General features: G+C 39.5%; 1 non-coding gene across 1 annotated transcript; it reads left to right on the top strand.

The window, feature by feature from the left end:
* Positions 1-6,965: 6,965 nt before the first annotated feature.
* Positions 6,966-7,072, top strand: LOC148803093 (small nucleolar RNA R71). The gene has a single exon (XR_016081670.1). It is a non-coding gene; the product is annotated as a small nucleolar RNA R71 (small nucleolar RNA).
* The last annotated feature ends 2,501 nt before the right edge of the window (positions 7,073-9,573 follow it).

The raw sequence follows: 9,573 nt of genomic DNA, 5'->3' as shown, positions 1-9,573 counted from the left end.
AATTCACCCTTGCATGCTGCATCCAATATAGTTCTTCTTGAGCAAGCCAGTCTTTCAATTCCACTTATAATTTTGATGGGGGTTCATCTTGCACCACCAACAATTGCTTCTCTAGTTCATTAATTTTGTTTCTAATGGACCCCATGGCCCCATGGCCCCATGGCCCCTTGTTCGATGATGAATAAAAAATCAGAGTATAAGAGGTGAATGATCATTAGCAATAGCTCCAAGAAGCAGAGGCCAACATTCTATCCAAATGGCCTATAGAAGGAACAATAAAGGTCTGAAGGTTGGAAGCAAATCTTATCAACTTTGCAAATTTAGCTTCAAAACATTTTGTCTCAGATAAAAATAAAAACTTTGGCCAATGAACACTCAAAAGTTTCTTTAAAGATGGAATTGTTAGTGAACTCCGCAAACCTTGATAATTCGAAGATATATATAGCACTCATGTTTGCTTCAAGGGTGATTCAGGGCTCGCCTCCCTTGGCTCAAACTGAGAAGTGATTGAAATGTGTGTAGTATGATTAATTGGAGCAGTAGTATCAATAGTTGCATTGTTCCGCTGAATTGTTGTCGCCATAACCTTCATGGAGGACAAACATAGTAAATGAGAAATTTATTATAAATGAGGAAAATGGTTAAAGACATTGATCAAGTAAATCCTTCATAGAAGGTGGTGGAGTTATGTAGCTAAAACAGTTGACTCTATGCACTGTATGTGGTTTCCCACATTTCCAGAGACAAAGTTTGCAGTCTCTGTCGCTGAGATAAGAGGGAAGTCTTAAAGATGAATAAATGAAAATGGAACATAGATTAAAAGCCATATCTATGTAGATAACATGAATCAAATCAGGTTGTGGACTAATATTTGCTTTGCCTTTTATCAGAAATGGCAAACGGACAATTTGCCAAACTGTTGGACGATAATAAGCTTAAGGGCCCAAATTACACTGACTGGTTTCATAACCTTATGCTGGTTTTGACGTCCGAGAAATTGGACAAAGATGCTAAGAACCATGCTCTGGATCATCCGGGTGATAGGGCTTCTGAGGCCCACAAGTGGGAATATCAAGAATGGGAAGAAAAAAACTCTCTTGCCCAGTGCTACATCATAGCCTCCTTAGACAATCAAATACAACGACTGTTCGATCAAATTGAAGTGTCCAAGGATATCTTGGATAGTCTAAGGACCAAGTATGTAGAGTAGAATCGTTCTACTCGTTAAAAGGTCCTAAAGCAGTTTATGACCGCACGAATGTCCAAAAACCAGCTAGTTCATGAGCATTGTCTTAAGATGATGGCATACATTAATGAACTAGAGGCTCTTAGATCTGGGCTAGATCATGTCACCAAAGTTGATGTCATCCTGAACTCTTTGCCTCCTTCCTTCAATCAATTCATAAAGAACTATAATATGAACAAGCTAAATGTTAGCCTTCAGGAACTCAACAATATGTTATAGAGGGTCGAAGAACTGATAAAGAAGGATAAGCCCATATCCGTTATGAAGACTCCCTATGAGCTTTGGACCAGCAAAAAACCAAGTGTGAGACACTTGAAGATTTGGGGTTGTCTCGCACATGTTAAAAGAACAAGTGTTGACAAATTGGAATCTAAGACCAGTCATTGCCCTTTTGTAGGTTACCCCAAAGGCTTTGTACGATATTTATTCTATGACCCACGAGAGTAGAAAGTGTTTTGTAGTCGAAATGCCCATTTCTTGGAGGAAGATTACATCCTAAACAATCATCGTCAGGAAGTTCTTGATGAGGAGAGCTCAGGGGTGGTGGGAGATGTCCCACAAGCTCCAAATAATAACCAACTTAGGAGATCTGCCCGGGTATCCTGGCGTCCAATTCATTATGGCTATGACCAAGAAAGTTACTTGGTGGAAGCCACAACAAGTGAGGATGATCCCGTAACTTATACGGAAGCTATGTTGGACATAGATTCCTTGAAGTGGGTAGATGCCATGAGAGCTGAGATAGACTCAATGGAGGCCAATGGAGTCCGGACTGTAGTAGATCTGCCCCCCTAGGGTAAAAGCAATTGGTTGCAAATGGATATGTAAGAGGAAGAAGGGCCCTGATGGTAAAGTTGTGACCTATAAGGCTCGTCTTGTGGCAAAAGGGTATACTCAGAAAGAGGTAATCAATTATGAGGAAACCTTTTCGCCCGTAGCCATGCTTAAATCCATTAGGATCTTGCTAGCATTAGCAGCATACCATGACTACGAGATTTAGCAAATGGATATCAAAACCGCGTTCCTGAATGGAAATCTTACTAAAGAGTGGTTAGTTTAGGTTGTCGGAAGAGTGGTTAGTTTAAGTTGGTATAATTACCAACAAACACACTCCATACTCTCTCTCTCTCTCTCTCTCTTGCATAGTTTTATTCTTTAGCCTCCTTATGGATTCAACTCGGTTCTAAGCTCCTAAACTCAATACAGACACTTTGAAGATTCTGGTTCTATTTCTACAGCGTATTCTTCAGCTCTAGTTAGTTTAGGTTCTCTTGGAACTCACTAAACAATATTGGGGTTTTGTGTGCTCAAATTTGAGGGAATTTGTTAATGCTTTAGTTATACCTTTAGAGGTTTGACTGTGTAATGGTGGGGCTTGGTTCTATGGTTGGAAATGCAAAATTTGTAGAGATTTCTGGTTTTATTTTGACTATTTTTACTGATTGATGCGTATAGATTATACTAGCAAGTGCATTAGCCGATCAAGTAATACAATGATGAGTAGAGTATCGTTCCCACGAGGATTGATCCAACAACTATTAGTACTGAATCAGCCTTTTGTTATCAGATAACCAAAATATTAAACAAATAAAAACCCTAATTCCTAATTAGCAAACTACCCTAAATAGTTTCGGATCAAACCACCTTCATGCAATGAAAAGAAAAGTTGTATGTAAACACTAGCAGAATCGGTTTAGCAATTAAACCATTAAGCTATTCAACTGATGTGGAATTTAGTCATGGGTTAGCGAAACTCTAATGGTATGAGCGGCCTCTCTCAAGCACAACCCACTCTATCTATGGGTGACAATTCCTATATCTTTATCAAGAATTTAATCCCCATAGATGCATTAAGAACACAGAATTCAAAGGACATCAATTGGTGTATGAATGAACACCAAACGAACCATGCAAATTATCTCTAAGATGCATTCAATCCGTTTTCTTGATTAGATGATATGATTACCTAAACTCTTTCTCAAGCAATTCAAGCAATCCAAAAAATAAGAACAATTTGGCTAAGATTATTCTATCAATTGAAAACCCTAATCAATAAATCCTAAGAATGAATTCAATCAATCGAATAACATAGAAGATTTAATTACAAGTCTGAATTAACATCCAACATGATTCGAATCATAGAAAGAAAGAAAAATTCAATAAAGAAAAGCCATTGAACCCTAATCGAACCTAAGTTACTGAAATCGCAGAACCAAAGAAGAAGACAATCTATGATTGTTGCATCAACCTTTGATCTTCTCCTCTCCAATTCGCATTCAACAGCCTTCTCTTCCTTCTTCAGCACTTCTCTTCTTCAATTTGCTTTTAGGGGTTCGAACCCTAATTTCCTCATTTTCTTTTCTTTTATACTCTCCCCTTCAGCCCTCTTTTTCCTCTCTAGAGGTAGCCACCTTTTTGGGATCCCCCTAGGGCTGCAGTTGGGCCTCCCTCTTTAGTGGGCCGAAATGCTTCCCTCATTGAGTTTCGGCTGGGCTCTCTCCTTGGTGTCTCCCATAGAGTTTCGAATTGGGCTTTGCTTCTTTATGGGCCAAAGTGCTCTCCTTTTGATTCTTAGCTAGGTCTTTCTTCTAGATGGGCCGAAATGCTTCCCTATTCGCTCTATCAGCATGTCTTTATGCTATCTTCACCCTAAGCTATCCCAAACTCTTGATTTTCTGAAATCATTCTCAATTAGGGTAAAAATCATGAAAATCATCATCAAAACCATGTATAAAACAGTAAAAATGATGTGTAGCATACGCATACATCAAACTCCCCCACACTTAAGCTTTTGCTTGTCCTCAAGCAAAGATATTACCCATAAATTGATCATCCCCTAGATTATTTCCATCTATCAAATGACTTTTAGGATGAGAATGCGTTAAGTGATCGGAAATACTGCATAAGCACTCCGATGCATCCCCATGATTAGCCACTCTTACCACATACATAAGAACAAAGGAAGGGAGAACATGAGCTTCTTCATGCTCTAGCACTTAAGTCCGTTCAATATGTATAGCAGCTCCTTGACTGCCATAATTAACCATCATCTCGAGCTTGGTCTCAAATCTTTCAATGCACTTAATTGAATTTCCAACTATATTTTTGTCCCTTTGAACCTCAGCCGTCATCGAATTCTTTTCTTGTTCTTTTTTTTTTCTTTTTTTTCTTTTTTTTCTTTTTTTTTGGTGTGAGTGCATTTTACTCCATCTCACACGAGTCACAGGCTAGAGGTAGATAACAGTACTCATATTCCAAGTTGTTAGTTTTACTATTCAGCTTGGAATAGCGGAGTTGGGACTGATTCATATCATAAACCGCTAGTTTTACTATTCAGTTCATGACAGCGGAGTCATTTGGACTTTGTCTCTTCTTCTTCTTCTTCTCTTTTTGTTTTCTTTTTGCAATTTTTGGAATTCATGCATTAACAGTTCAAGAAGTGCACTAATGGCTCGAATGTTCATCAAGAATTTGATCAAGTGCCCTATACACATGAGTAGAATTAGTGCTGGTCATGATGAAAGCCTTATTCGGCTTACTTAACCTCATGTATTGTGATACAATTGGATAATTCACAGGAATGAATTATAGCATTTAGAGTGATTTCCTTTAACTCATCATATTCCCTCTTGGCGTTAACCTTATAGACAACAATAAATTTGAGGGAAATTTCAGTTTATTCTCCCTATCAATGCATTTATGTATTGGGGTGATTGAGGTGCATAGCTACTCCCTCCCCCACACTTAACATGAACATTGTCTTCAATGTTTATATAATTTGAAGATGAATTCAGCAATGAGGGCAGTGGGACTTCAAGCAATTAAAGGGGTTTAGAGAACTTCCCTGAAGAGCGTGTTGAATTATGAATTGGCTCTTCTGTTTGGCCCTTCTAGGTGCTGAGATCCAAAAGAAACTAGGAGGAGGAGAGAATGATAAACACTAGGTGAAATAAGCAATTTGCGAAATTCAAATCCTAAAAAAAAAACTCAAATGATACGGAAAAAGAAAAACAAAAAAACAAATAAAAATAAGAACTACTTATCAGCATTGGGTTGCCTCCCAATAAGCGCTTGTTTTCCGTTTGAAGCTCGACGTCACAGTGGCATCAATGAACATCTAGGTACACAGTTGATAGGGTAGGCAATGCTCCATCCGCTATATATGGTTTGAGGTGTTGACCGTTGACCTGAAAACATCCATCAACCGCATAATCAATGACATCTATCATACAACATGAGTCATCACCAGAAGATGCATGTTTCCTAGCATTAGACATTTTAAAGGTTACTTCCTCATCTTGAATCCTAAGGCTGAGTTGTCCTTTTTGGACATCAACCGTTGCCTTTCCTGTAGCTAGGAAGGGTCGCCCTAGGATAAGCAGGACATCAACGTCCTCTTTCATGTCTAACACTATGAAATCTACTAGAAAGATGAATTTGTCAACCTTAACAAGCACGCTTCTATGATTCCCCTAGGATGCTTGATGGACCTATCAACTAACTGCAATGCAACTTTGGTGGGTTGGGGTTCACCCAACCCCAATTTCTTGAAAACCGAATATGGCATCAGATTTATACTAGCTCCTAAATCACACAATGCCTTATTAATTTTCAAACTGCCTATAGTGCAAGGAATAGTGAAACTCCCTGGATCTTTCAGTTTCTGAGGTAGCTTATTGAGGAGGATTGCTGAGCATTCTTCATTCAATGCATGTGTAGCCATGTCTCCCAGTTTCCTTTTGTTTGCCAATATCTCCTTCAGGAACTTTGCATAGTGTGGCATCTGGGCTAAAGCATCTGCAAAAGGAATGTTAATATGTAAACTCTTAAAATTTTCAATAAACTTACCGAATTCCTTTCCCAATTTTTGTTGCTTTAGCCTATTCAGAAATGGTACTTGCGGCTGTTGACTTTTCTCTTTCTTTGAATCAGATTGCTCTTCCTCTTTCTTTTTGGTTTCTAGGGTTGCGCTCACCTTGCCTTCTTCTCCACCTCTTGCAGCTCCTTACCACTCCTTAAGGTAATGACTTGCACACCTGTTCTCTTGGATTTGCTTCGGTATTATTGGGTAAAGTGCCTTGGACTCTACAAGATATTATCTGTGCCAACTGTCCCACTTGAGTCTCCAAGTTCTTGATCGATGCTTCTTGGTTCTGAAATCTCGTTTCAGCACTTGATATGAACTTGGTCATCAGCTCCTCTAGATTAGATTTCTTTTCCAGTTGATTGAAATTTTAGGGAAAGGGTTTCACCGCATTTTGATTTCGCTAAGACAGATTGGGGTGATTCCTCCATCCGGGGTTGAGTGCACAGGGGCACTGATTGCCTTGCTGCCTTTGCAAATTACCAACATAAACTACCTACTCAGGGGACTGCATGAACTGATTTTCGACTTGACATTCAGTGCTGATATGACTTCCCCCACACCATTCACAGGCTATGGTCTGAACATGCATGGCTGCCAACTGCATTTCATCTATCTTCTTGCTGAGGGCACTGATTTGTGTAGACAGTGTTGTATAGGTGTTTACATTATGAAGTCCGGGCTGTCTCCTAACTTGTGTTCTCTCGAAATGCCATTGATAGTTATTTGCAGCCATCTCCTCAATGAGTGCATGGGCAACTTCCGGGGTCTTGTTATTAATGGATCCCCCAGCTGCAGCATCCATAATAGTCTTGTTGGATTCGGTCATCCCATTATAAAATGTTTGAACTTGCAGCCACATGATGAGGGACTTTCCTCAATAGTTCCTTGTAACACTCCCATGACTCATACAATGACTCTCCGTCCTGCTGAAAGAAGGTGGTGATATCATTCTTCATTTTTGCAGTCTTGGACGGAGGGAAATACTTGGATAGGAAGCAACTGGCCATTTCATCCCAAGTAGAGATCGATCAAGTTGGGAGAGAGTTCAGCCACGTCGTAGCCTTGTCCTTCAATGAGAACAGAAACAATCTAAGCCTCACTGCATCATCACTAACTCCATTGTGCTTGAATGCGTCACATATTTCCAAGAAGTTGGCGATGTGAGTGTTCGGGTCTTCATGAGCCAAGCCACAAAACTGAATTGTATTCTGAATCATCTAAATGATTGCTGGTTTGACCTCGAAGTTGTTGGCAGCTATTGCTGGTCTCACAATGCTCGAGGCTGCCCCGGTGAGGGTTGGTTTGGCATAATCCATCATGGTCCTTTGTTCGGCCATCTCTGCACTTTCAGCTCTCCCTTGCTTAGAAGCTCTAAGGCGGCGATGGAGAGTTCTTTCAATCTCGGGATCGTAGGTGATGCTCTCCTTTTCACTTCTACGTGTCATAAACTATACAAGTCAAAGTCATAAAGATACTAATACACAAATATAATAAACATAATGTACAAAATTAAAATCAGATTAACAATGACAGATGGTTCCTAATATTGTTGTGATAAATCCCCGGCAATGGTGCCAAAAACTTGATGCGTATAGATTACACTAGCAAGTGCACTAGCCGATCAAGTAATACAATGATGAGTAGAGTATCGTTCCCATGAGGATTGATCCAACAACTACTAGTACTGAATCAGCCTTTTGTTATCTGATAACCGAAATATTAAACAAATAAAAACCCTAATTCCTAATTAGGAAGTTACCCTAAACAGTTTCGGATCAAACCACTTTCATGCAATGAAAAGAAAAGTTGTATGTAAATACTAGCAGAATCGGTTCAGCAATTAAACCATTAAGCTATTCAATTGATGTGGAATTCAATCATGGGTTGGCGAAACCCTAATGGTATGAGCAGCCTCTCTCGAGCACAACCCACTCTATCTATGGGTGACAGTTCCTATATCTCTATCAAGAATTTAATCCCCATAGATGCATTAAGAACACAGAATTCGAAGGGCATCAATTGGTGTATGAATGAACACCAAACGAACCATGCAAATTATCTCTAAGATGCATTCAATCCATTTCTTGATTAGATGATCTGATTACCTAAACTCTTTCTCAAGCAATTCAAGCAATCCAAGAAATAAGAACAATTCGGCCAAGATTATTCTATCAATTGAAAACCCTAATCAAGAAATCTCAAGAATGAATCCAATCAATCGAATAACATAAAAGATTTAATTACAGGTCTGAATTAACATCCAACTTGATTCGAATCACAGAAAGAAAGAAGGATTCAATAAAGAAAAGCCATTAAACCCTAATCGAACCTAGGTTACTGAAATCGCAAAACCAAAGAAGAAGACAACCTATGATTGTTGCTTCAACCTTCGATCTTCTCCTCTTTAATTCGCATTCAGCAGCCTTCTCTTCCTTCTTCAGCACTTCTCTTCTTCAATTTGCTTTCAAGGGTTCGAACCCTAATTTCTTCTTTTTCTTTTCTTTTATACTCTCCCCTTCAACCCTCTTTTTCCTCTCTAAAGGCAACCGCCTTTTTGGGGTCTCCCTAGGGCTGCGAATTGGGCTGTAGTTGGGCCTCCCTCTTTGGTGGTCCGAAATGCTTCCCTCATTGAGTTTCGGCTGGGCTCTCTCCTTGGTGTCTCTCATAGAGTTTCAAATTGGGCTTTGCTTCTTTATGGGCCGAAGTGCTCTCCTTTTGATTCTCAGTTGGGTCTTTCTTCTAGATGGGCCGTAATGCTTCCCTATTTGCCCTATCAGCATGTCTTTATGCTATCTTCACCCTAAGCTGTCCCAAACTCTTGTTTTCCTGAAATCATTCTCAATTAGGTAAAAATCATGAAAATCATCATCAAAACCATGTATAAAACGATAAAAATGATGTGTAGCATGTGCACACATCACTGATTTTGGACTTGTTGAAAGTTGTGGTGATGTAAGAGCTTGGGATCTTTAGAGTTTGGTGTCTCTTAAGAAATTTCCATTTTTGAAGCTTGTGATTACAAGGATTGAGTGGAAGAAGGTGGGGTGGAACTTGGGGTTTTTGGGAAATTGAAGCTTTGTATGGGCTTTTAGGTTTTCTCTGCAAGCTGCAAAGATGTTTCGCAATTTATCACATGGCTAAGCATTACTTTGCTGTTGGTGTTAGAGAGATCGTCATCTTGTGGTAACTGAGTTGGGTTAGTTTCTGACATGGGACGCCAGAGTTGTATAATGTAGAACAAAGTCTGTTGTCAGTGGCCAAATCAATGAAATTAATTACCCCAATTGATGTGTTCACAACAGGATGGTTAAGGATCTTTCATCTTGTCCGAGATGAAAATAGAAAACAAACGCTCTCCATACTCTTTCTCTCTCTCTCTCTCTCTCTCTCTTTTGTGGAGTTTTATTCTTTAGCCTCCTTGTGGCTTCAACTCGGTTCTAAGCTCCTAATCTCGACTCGG

Source organism: Nelumbo nucifera, chromosome 1, assembly GCF_055504915.1.
Source record: "Nelumbo nucifera cultivar China Antique chromosome 1, China Antique-T2T, whole genome shotgun sequence".
Classification (NCBI taxonomy): domain Eukaryota; kingdom Viridiplantae; phylum Streptophyta; class Magnoliopsida; order Proteales; family Nelumbonaceae; genus Nelumbo; species Nelumbo nucifera.
This window is presented reverse-complemented; position numbering and strand designations above follow the sequence as displayed.